We start from the raw sequence: 11317 nt of genomic DNA, 5'->3' as shown, positions 1-11317 counted from the left end.
CACAGTCACCAGAGACTTTATGAGCATAGTCCGCCATATTGACCGGTTGGCGGACTATGACTGGGGAGGGGCCGCCTACTCCTTCCTTATCTGAGAGATTGATTTGATCTCTCGAGACGAGACGAAGTCCATCTGGGGGGTACGCTTCTACCCTTTTCATTTTAGATTGAGTTTATCTATTTTTGCTTTCTTGCTTGTTGTTTATGATATGATTGCTATGAACCATTATCATATGCTTTGCTGACTCTTGTGCAAGCATGTGCCTTAGAGTCCTTCAGGCTCCTTGCTCCTGATTTGAGGGAGCCGACCATGACCTACTTCCCGGGCCAGATCCGCTGGGGACCGAGTCATACGGGTACTTGGACCATGCCGTCGTTGGGCGAGATCCGCCTCACTATTGACCAGATTCCACTAGACACTATGAGTATTTGTTTGTTTTCACTTCAATACAATACTATTTTGTCTGTGCTTTGAATTTTGCCCATGTTCTTGACATATTGCCTATGTCATGACAGGTACGGTGGAGACCTCTAAATGATCATCCAGAGATTCAGGAGGACGGCGCATTCCCAGTCCATATCCCGAAGGATGGCAGCATTCATGTGCTACAAGGTGCTAGCAGTCTATCTGCCAGACCGGATAGCTCAACAGTCGTTGGGGCACAAGACCCAGAGGATCCCCCTCGCCCTTATGGCAGTTTGAGGGTTTTGGACTGGTTCAGGAGTCTCAGTTGCAAGTCCTTAAGACCACAGGCTTCTCCATCCCCGACACGCATTTCTTGGAGGGGGATTACAGCGCCTGGGCAGCAGTTGAACTGATGCCTCCTTTGACTCTAGGACATGTATTCTTCTATTTCTACCCTTTTTGTTTTTGGTTCAAATTTGAATGATTACTGCATTCCTTTGCTGATTTGAACTGTTTGGCCTTTTGCAGAGGATCTTGATGCACTGACCAAGGTAGGGGTAGGTGCCGCAGCTAGGGGTGCAACTTGGGCGGGTTTAACCCGAACCCGACAGGTTCAAACAGGGAAAAAGTCGGGTTGGGTTGATTCCAGTTCGGGTTCAGGTTTGGGTTGGGTTAGCCGGGTTGAGTTTGGGTCGGGTTCGGGTTGAGGGCTTGGGCAACCCGACCCGAGTGAACCCGACTTTTTAAATAATTTTTTTAGTATTTTAAGCTAAAAATCTCGGGTTGGGTCGGGTTGGCAAAAAGGGTTCCTCGGGTCGGGTCGGGTTGAACCTTGTCGGATTGGAACTTGGGTCGGGTTTGGGTTCGGGTTGACCAAATGGTTGCTCGGGTTGGCCTCAACCCGACCCAACCCGACCCGAGTTGCACCCCTAGCCGCAACGGGGCATCCACATGACAATGCATTTGTGATGGATGAGGTCATCCGTCGCTCGCTGGCCGATGCACCTCGTCCGAGAGGCGGCCCAATGATCAGGAAGTGTGCACCTGTCGCAGCGGGCAAGAGAGAGCAACGGAGAGGGAGGCCTTTTGCCCGTGGCCAGGGCAAGAGGGTGTCGGCTGCAAAGACATCTCCTTCGAGTTCTTCTTCTCCCGAGAGACAGGAGCGTACTGAGCCAGTACGTACACGGTCTTCCCCCTGAGAGTCCAGCAGAGGGATGCCTCCTCCAGCTCCGTCCGCAACTGGTCTTTCAGCAGGCAGTCCCTCCACTCTTCAAGAGTACCGCCCGATGCTTGGGTGGGGTATCCCGGTCATTGACAATGACTGGAGAGGGACGAAAGAGATTCCTCTAGTCGAGCTGATAGAGGAATTGGGATATCCGATCCCAGAGGATCGCCTTGGGGTGAGTGATTTGTTTAATTTTTTATGCATTTGTTTATTTCAAATTTTGAATATACGCATATTTGATTTGAATCTTGATTGTCGTCACAGATTCCTCGCAATCGGGCGAACAAACTACTGTTGCTGGTGGGAAGCTTGAAGCGCGTCGTTGCTCAGCAGGTTGAGGCTCTCCGGGAGCAGACCGCATCGACAGAGCGGTACCAGTGTGAGACAGATGCGCCGGTCCTTGCTTAACAGCAAGAGATCGACACTCTGAGACGCCGGCTGAAGCTAGATGACTGCGTCCCTACCAAAGAGGTACGAAAATATGTTATTTTCTTGCTCTTCAATTGAATTTGCATGTGTTTTTTATATTGCTTTGATATCTTAACATATTTTGGATACAAGAGGAGGTGTACAGGCCGACGATGCCTGAGGGTGTGATTCCTTCTACCTCTGGTGTTTCACCAGACGCAGAGGGTAGAGAGGATATCACCCCGCCTGCCTGCCGGGCAAGCAAGAGACGAATGAGTCAGAGATCCTCTCCGACGAAGAGGGCGAGGACCATAACAGGTCTCGGTGGCATGTTCACCACTCGCCCTTCTGATCCTGAGAGAGAGAGAGAGAGAGAGAGAGAGAGAGAGAGAGAGAGAGAGAGAGAGAGAGAGAGAGAGAGAGAGAGAGAGAGAGAGAGAGAGCAGTAGCTGCAGTAGCAGGGCTGGGTCCAGTGTTCATTGCAAAGATCTTCTCCAGATGCATGACAATGAGCTCTCTTGAGTATCACTATGGAGATGAGTTTTTTACATACCCAGAGGAGTCTTCAGTCTCCCAGCCTCCAGCAGACCAGCCGTCTGCCTCAGCCACAGTCCCGGATGCTCAAGAGCCGGGTCCTACAAATCCTCTGGCTGAGCAGTGATCTTTTTATTCCTCTTTTTTCTTTTTCTTTTTGTGTATCCCGATTTAGGATGAGATGTATTTTTTTTGTTTGATCAGACATGTATTCATTTGATATATGAGACATATGGATCATCTTATTGCTTTTATCTGCAATTGTGTCGTTGTGTGTTTGAAATAAAGTACATTTTGTGTACGTAGTCGCACTCTAGGCGAGTATTTAAACAAAATGCTCCTAGTTTAGTTCTTTTGACAACTTTATTGAGCATTTTGCATTGTTAGCGAAGAGCTAACAATGCAAAAATGCCCCTTGCATGGTTTCTTTAATGATTTGATTAAACATTTCGCATTATTAGTCATATCCTTCGATGACTAATAATGCAAAATGCTCCTAGTGTATGTATTCCCATAGACAAGAAATTTTTTAATACAAGATAAGAAATAAGGGCAATTTTATTTGCAAATGAAGAGGGAGCATATTATGAACATCCCAGGTCATGAGTTTACATTCTTCCAAACATCTTCCTTCTGTACACGGGGTTCTGAATTGTATCCTGATTCCTTGTAGCAGGGAAAAGATTCGCTGCGATTTTCCTTCAACGTATGACTACCTTTGCTAGGTAATGGCTTTGTTGGGGGAAAGGGGCTTTTCTTTTATGAGTTTCCCTGTGAGGAAGAAAGGAAGGAAACTCAAACTTTACTGAAACAAATGTTTTCGATTTATTTTAGGTTGGTCGGACCTTAGAGGATGAGTTTGAACATATTTGTATATGAGCAGTGTTCCCTACCCTTGGCTTTTCAATCATGGTCCAAAGACCCTTTAGATTGTTCAAAGTTTTAATATACTTTGTTTCATACCAAAGAGTGCTTCGCTCAATCTTTTCAAAGGGATGCCTTGGCAACAACTAAGTCGCCCTTTGCAGATTTTCAACTTAGTGGACCGTTTGTAACCGTAATTTTGCTACAAACGTAATTCAATTTTTTCGTTTCAATGGGGACGATGACCCTAATTTTTGCCTAAGTCGCCTTTTCAAGTTTTCAACATAGCGGATCTTCAGATTTTCTTGTTTTGAATTTTAAGAATACTTGCTTGTGAAGTCTTGAAGGCTTTGGGTTGGCTTTGCAGAATGTGACCGAACCTAAATTTGCTAGGCTGCCTATGTAACTCAAAGAGGTTGGGATCAGGTCCGCGTAGTTTGAGGCTTTTCTGCTAGGGGATTGAAAAAAAGGTTCGATGGTTTTATAAAAGGTGACTAAACCTGAACAGGTCAGGTTGCCTACGTACCCCAAAAAAGTTGGGATCAGGTCTGCGTAGTTCAAGGCTTTTCTGTGAGAAAAGGATCGAAGGGGATAATACGAAGGGTTTTGTTGGCTTTGCCAAAGGGTGACTGAACCTGAGTTTGCCAGGTTGCCTACGTACCCCAAAAGGTTGGGATCAGGTTTGCGCAGTTGGAGTCTTGAAGGTATCTTCAAAGGATTTTGAAATTTGTAGGTGGGTCATTTTAGGCTCTGATCGGCATATGGGGGCCTTTGATATTTATGAGTAATATCTTTTGATTTGATCGAGGTTGGTAGGTTCCGACATTCTATCTTCATTTTGGTCAAGAAGTCTAACAGCTTTTTCGGATAGGATTTTGTCAACGATGTAGGGGCCAGACCAATTAGGTCTGAATGTTCCCCTAAGGTCAAAGATATGAGCTCGGCATTCTCTAAGCACAATATCCCCCTCTCTGAGTTCTCTGACTCGAACCTTCTTGTTGAAAGCTCTTTCTATTCTGCGTTGGTAGCCCTGCACAGGGTACGCTGCTTTCAGCCTTTTTTCGTCCATCATGCATAACTCTTGATCACAAATACAGGCTCACTCAGATTCTGGCAGATTGCTTTCCATCAGGATCTTGAGTGAAGGGATTTTCAGCTCAATTGACAAGACAGATTCCATACCATACGTAAGTGAGTACGGAGTGGAACCTATGGATGTACGAACTGACATTTTGTATGCCCAAAGAGCAAATGGAAGTTTGTTTGACCAATCACGGTATGATCGGGTCATTTTACGAAGGATCTTCTTGATATATTTGTTAGCTGCTTCGACAGCGCCATTAGTCTGTGGTCGATACAGCGATGACTTATGGTGCTTGATTTTGAACTATTCGCACAACGAGGCTACCTCTTTCTTGAACTAAGAACCGTTGTCTGATATTAACTCGTGCGGGACGCCATATCTATAGATGATCTTGGCCCTGATAAACTTGGCAACTGATGCCGATGATATCGAAGCATATGACTAAGCTTCGATCTATTTGGTAGAGTAATCGATTGCCACAAGTATGTACTCGTATCCGTTGGAAGAAATCTTGCCAATAATGTCAATACCCCACACTGAGAATGGCCACGGAGATGTGAGGGAGTGAAGTTCTGAAGGCGGTATATGTATCAAATTAGAATGAATTTGACACAGATGGCACTTCTTGATGAATAAGAAGCAGTCCACTTCAAGAGTAGTCCATAAGTAACCAAGACGAAGGATCTTCCGAGCTAACATTTTGTTGTTCATATGAGGACCACAGACCCCTGAATGAACATCTTCTAGGATTTTTGCTGCTTTGTCTTCATCGACACAGAAAAGCTGAACTCCGTCGAAGGATTTGCAGTAGAGGTCTCCTCCACAAATGACATACCTAGATGCCAGTATCTACAATGGCCTTTTCTCCTTTAATGAGGCCTCTGGGGAGTGTCCCCTGCTGGAGATCAGATTTCTGATATCGAAATACCAAGGTTTCCCATATGAACATCTGGATGCTATCTGAACCGTGTGTATGTGTGCTGGAATCACATGCCGCTTTATTGCCAAAGGACGGACCTTTACTCCTACTGGGATATCAATCATGGTTGCAAGTGTGGCCAACGCATCAGCAAATCTGTTTCTCAATCTAGAGATGTAAGTAAAGCTCATATGGCGAAAACTTTTCACCAGGCTCGAAAGATAAGTATGATGCGGAATCAAGTTATCTTCTTTAGTAAGCCATTTTTCATTTGTCTGACAGATGATCAACAGAGAGTCTCCGTACACATCGAGGTCTTGTACTTCTAATGACAGATCTAGTTCAAGACAGGCTATGTAAGCTTCATACTCAGCCATATTGTTTGTGCATTCAAATTCTAATTTGATGGAAATTGGTATGTGCTCATCCCGAGGTGAGACAAGAACAATACCAACTTCTCTGCCACTGGAATTTGACGATCCATCAAAATACATGGTCCATGTAGTGTCGCTAGGCGCATCTCTAATTGTCATAATCCTTTCACCTGAGAATTCACAGATCAGCTATGTATCTTTAGTGGGTGCATCAGCTAACTATTCTGCAACGATTCTGCCCTTGACAGACTTCTGAGTGAAGTATGTGATGTCGAATTCTGACAACAACAATAATCAATGAGCGCTCCTGCCGACCAAGGCTGTTTTCTCGAACATATATTTTAGTGGATCCATCCGAGATATCAGGAGAATCTTGTGCGATAACAAGTAGTGACGGGGCCTTTGAGTGGACCATACTAAGGCCAAGCAGGTTTTCTCCAGTTGAGTGTAATTCATTTCATATTCCAACATCTTCTTGCTGAGATAATAAACTGGCATTTCTCTTCTAGCTTTAGGATCTTCTTGTGTCAACATACATCCAAGAGATGTTTCCGTGGTTGAAAGATACAAGAGGAAAGGTTGTCCTGCGACTGCAGGTGTTAACACCGGTGGTGATGACAAACAATTCTTGATCTTTTCAAAGGTTTCTTGACATTCAGGGTTCCACTGTTTGGACACATTTTTCTTCAGAAGTTTGAAAATGGGTTCGCATGTACTGGTAGTTGGGTTATAAAACGGCTCAAGTACTAAATTCTTCCCTAGAAACCTCTGATTTCTTTTTCTGTTCTCGGAGACGGGGTCTCCTAAATTGCTTTGACTTTGGTAGGGTCCACTTCAATTCCTCTGTGGCTGATAAGGAAACCTAACAACTTTTTGAAAATTACTCCGAAAACACATTCGGTATGATTGAGCCGGAGCTTATATTTTGCGATTCTTCCGAAGAATCTTCTCAGAGCTTGAATATGATTTGCTCGAGTCTTTGCCATGACAATCATGTCATCAACGTATACCGCTACTTCCTTGTGAAGCAAGTCATGTAAGAGGGTACTTGCAGCCCTTTGATAAGTTGCACTGGCATTTTTTAGACCGAATGGCATCACCTATAGCAGTAGGTTCCCCACTGTGTAGTGAACATTGTCTTGGTTTTATCTTCTGGAGCCATCTTTATCTGATTGTACCCAGAAAATCCATCCATGAAAGAGAGCAAGGCATAACCTGCCGTATTATCAATCAGGATGTTGATGGAGGCAAAGGAAAGCCATCATTTGGGCTGGCTTTGTTCAGATATCTGAAATCAATGCAACACCGGATTTTCCATCCTTTTTAGGCACTAGAACAATATTTGTTAACCATTCAGGATAAGTGACAACCTCTAGAAATCCTGCTTCTGCTGCTTGGTCACTACATCTTTGATTTTGAGAACCTATTCTGGTTTCATTCTTCTGAGCTTCTGCTTCTTCGGCTTAGCTTCTGGAAAGAGAGGGATATGGTGCTGGACAATTTCCTCGCTTAATCTTGGCATATCTTCGTATGACCAGGCGAAGACCTCTTTGAATTCTTTTAACAATTTGATTAATCCAGCACGCTCTTCAAGGGATAAGGTTTTGCCAATCTTTATCTCCTGAAGCAGGGATTCAGTGTCAATGTTAATAGTTTCAAACTCATCTTCTAAAGGTTTGGCTCGACGCTCCTCCTCTCGTTTGATTAAAATTTTAATCTCGAGGGGAGTTTCGTCTGTATCCTCATCTGAGGAGGGTTGTTCGATGTTAATTAAAATATTAGTTTCAAAAGAATCGAGAGACAAAGGAGACTACAGAGAAAGTTCTTCCATTGATTCATAAGATACATCGGAGGAAGAACTGACTGTTGCGCCTATTTCAGGCTCACTTACATTTTTCAAGAGATGAATCAAAGTCTGAAAGGTATTTTGATTCAGAGGATGAGAAGTTCGTATCCGAGGGGATAATTGTAGTAAGGAGTGGGATAAAGATGTTAGACCAATTAGAGAGTTCTTCATTGCCATCATCGGTAATTATACCCTGTGGGGAGAGATTTGGAACGGATCCACTGATCATACAAACGGTCAAAGGAACTTCTTGGAACATTGATCGTAACAGTACCAGATCTAGGTAATCTGCCCAATCAAATTTCAGAGTCTCCACACGTCTATACTGCTTTCTCCACCAAATGTCATCTTCTTCACCTGGCCAACCTGTAGCAAATAAGATCTGGAACCCAGGAACCCTTTCTCCAGTGATAGGATGTGTGGACCATTTTAGGAAGCCAGAGTAGAGGTAGTCTTCCCCTTACTTGCAGAAGTGACTGTTGAGGGTCAGCTTGATTTTTGGCATTGGCATAACCTCTCCAGCTTCTTTGTACATCCTCCTTCGACTTATACTTCGACACATCTCCTGCCTTCCTGGTACGTGTTGTGGTAACCCAAACCAGTTGTACTGACATTGGAAAGAAGCTGCAGATCATCGAACTGAGTTACCCCTTGCTGATATCGACCTAATCCCATTCCTGGGATGTAACCGTTGATCTTAAGGATTGTAGATACAACAGGGTTGATATTGTACAGGAGAGGAACTAATTCCTTCTTGGTTTGATCGTGGTAATATCAAGATGGAAACCATTAAGATAGACGTTGTCTCCTACTGAATTCCGATTAGGATCTGACAAGATGGGGCCTACTTCTAAGTCTTCACCACCTCAGATGGTAACAATTTTGTTACCTTTCATGAACTTGAGCTTTTGACGTAAAGACAAGGGTACAACTCCAACTTTGTGGAGCCATGGTCGTCCTACCAACAGGTTGAAAGAGGACTTGATGTCAAGCACTTGGAACTCAACATCGAAACTTTCTCCGCCCATATAAATGGTAGTAGAAAGGGTTCTGACCACATCTCGTCGAGAGTTGTCATAGGCCATGATGCCTTGATTAGATGGGAGAAATCACTGGGACCAAATCCAATGGCGGTGGCCGTGCTCAGCAGACAGATGTTCAAAGTTGAACCATTGTCTATGAGAACGGCATATACCTTCTTCTGATTAAAGAGCACAGCAACAAGGAGATGCTTGGAGGGATTCTTTCCTTCAGGAATCAGATCTTGGTATGAAAATGAGATGGTTATAGAGGCTCTGACTGCTGCAACCAGATTCGTAAGTTTTCGGAGCTCCCTTTCACGGCACTAACGGCCACTTCTTTAGCACGGCACTTGTCCGCTAACAACTCGATCCGGCTGGTGCACCAACCCCCCCCCCCCCCCCCCGGCCGGTGCTAGCGCACAAGAAATGTAACGGTGTACAATGTAAGTAGGACACTCCGATGGACAGTCTGATTTGAAATGGATCATGATTGGGACACGGTAAGTAGGTAAGTAGGATCTCCGAAGAACACTCTGAATCCAATCTGACCAATCCGACCAATAGGTAAGTGTTTTTTATCCGAATTGGATCCGTTGACACCCCTAGCTAATTGTCCAAATAATATGATTTTTGTGTATTGCAAATAATTCTTAGTATTAGTAGTTAGCTTAGGGATAATTTTGGCGGAGAAGTGTCAAGGGCCATTTCGTCCAGCGTTCGCATGGCCTATGGCCTGTGCCTTAGTCTATCAGTGTAATAAGTAGTAGGGATGCAGTTCGAATTTTAGCCCATCAATGTCATGTAAATTCTCAATGGCACGTAGCTAATAGCACTTTTGGTGGGCACTCCCCGCTAAGGGAGTTGGTTGTTAAAGTTCTTTACCCTGAGATCTTGGTTGGCCATCGAGTGGTGCATTGCCAGTGCATATCCTGGCATGGATTCCATTCTAGTCAACAGGTGATCCGGGACCCTTAGGAGTTGTAGACCTTTTTGGCATAGTCCTATTGTAACTTGTTCAAGAACCATCAATAAAGATTAACATTTGCCTACCCGTGTGCCCTATTGCTTTGTGTGTGCTTGGAAACTTAGCATTCATTTTGTGTTTGTTTTGTAGGTTTGATCATCATAACTTTGCTAGGCTTACTTAGTTGTCGTGAGAGAACGCAAGGGCCACACGGACCTCACTCCCAAGCCAAAGGTCCGTGACAGTTGGTATTAGAGCCGAAGTTCCTACCTACATTCAAAAATGACAAAGAGAAATACTACCCAACCACTTCCTGCAGAGTCCAGTAGGGTCCGTGATGAGCATGAACCAGTTAATGAACCAACACCGGCGCTAAGTACAAGAGAACAGATTGCTGGTGTTGAGGAAAGGGTGAAAGCAGTAGAGCAACAGCAATGTAATCTTGCTGAGATGACAGAAGGCCTTGGTGCGGAGACCAAGGACATGATAGAAGAGGTGCAAGAGCAAGTCCATGCTCTTGCTGAGCTATTGAATCAGGTTGCGATAGAGGATCTTCGGAAGCAAGTTGAGACCCTCATTGGCCAGGTGAACTTACTCATGTGGACCATCAGTAATGGCACAGGTGGTCACGGTGATGGGTAGGGTAGCAGGGTGCGGGTGCCTGAACCATGATGCTACGCCAGTGCCCGTGATGCTAAGGAGTTACAAAACTTCTTGTTCGATATAGAACAATTTTTCCGTGCAACACATCTTGAGGAGGAGGCCAAAGTCACTACGGCCATTATGTACGTCAGTGATGATGCCAAATTGTGGTGGCGAACCCATTATGAAGAGATTGAAGCGGGACGGTGTATTATTGATAGTTGAGAAGACATGAAGCGAGAACTTAAGGCCCAATTCATGCCTGAGAATGTGGAGTTCATTGCCCGAAAGAACCTACGGCGCTTTCAACAAACCGGGTTGATTCGGGAATATGTGAAGCAATTTTCGACTCATGCTCGATATAAAGAGCATGTCAGAGGAGGACAAGATATTCCAATTTGTGAAGGGACTAAAGCCTTGGTCCCAGACAGAGCTCCGAAGAAGAGGAGTTCAGAACCTTGCCACAACAATGAGTGAAGCAGAAAAGTTATTTGATCATGTGGGGGATGACGTCGCAAACAGAAAGAAAGACCTCAACAACAAGTCATCCAGCAGCTTGAACGGGCCTCCCAACAACATGAATACCTTTAAGAAGTCTTTTAGTAGCACGAAAGGAAGGATCCAGGGTCAAGGGGTGACAGGAGGACCTATTCCGAAGAAGGGTCAAGACAATACAAGGAGGCATCAAGTTCCGCATCACAGGGGCCGTGCTTTGTATACACCGATCCACATTACACGCGATTTTGCCCACAAAAATGGACTGTCAATGCTTTGCTAGCCTCAACCTCCTCACCCCACACTCAAAGCGAAGAGGAAGAAAATGAGGAGGAACTAAAGATGAACACCCTAAGCCTGTGAACTGCTATCAAGGGACAAGGTGCCAAGAAAGTTCCTTCTAAGAGAGTCCCATCCAAGGGCTTGATGTACATCGAAGTATGCATCAATGGAAAGATGACTCGGGCTATGATCGATACAGGTGCTACACAGAACTTTTTCTCGGAACATGAGGCAAAACGTTTGGCGTTGAAGC

The sequence above is a fragment of the Tasmannia lanceolata genome, unplaced genomic scaffold, assembly GCF_043159265.1.
Source record: "Tasmannia lanceolata isolate RefF3 unplaced genomic scaffold, GAP_Taslan_0.1 ptg000006l, whole genome shotgun sequence".
NCBI classification, from domain to species: Eukaryota; Viridiplantae; Streptophyta; class Magnoliopsida; order Canellales; family Winteraceae; genus Tasmannia; species Tasmannia lanceolata.
Note: the sequence above shows the minus strand (reverse complement) of the source record.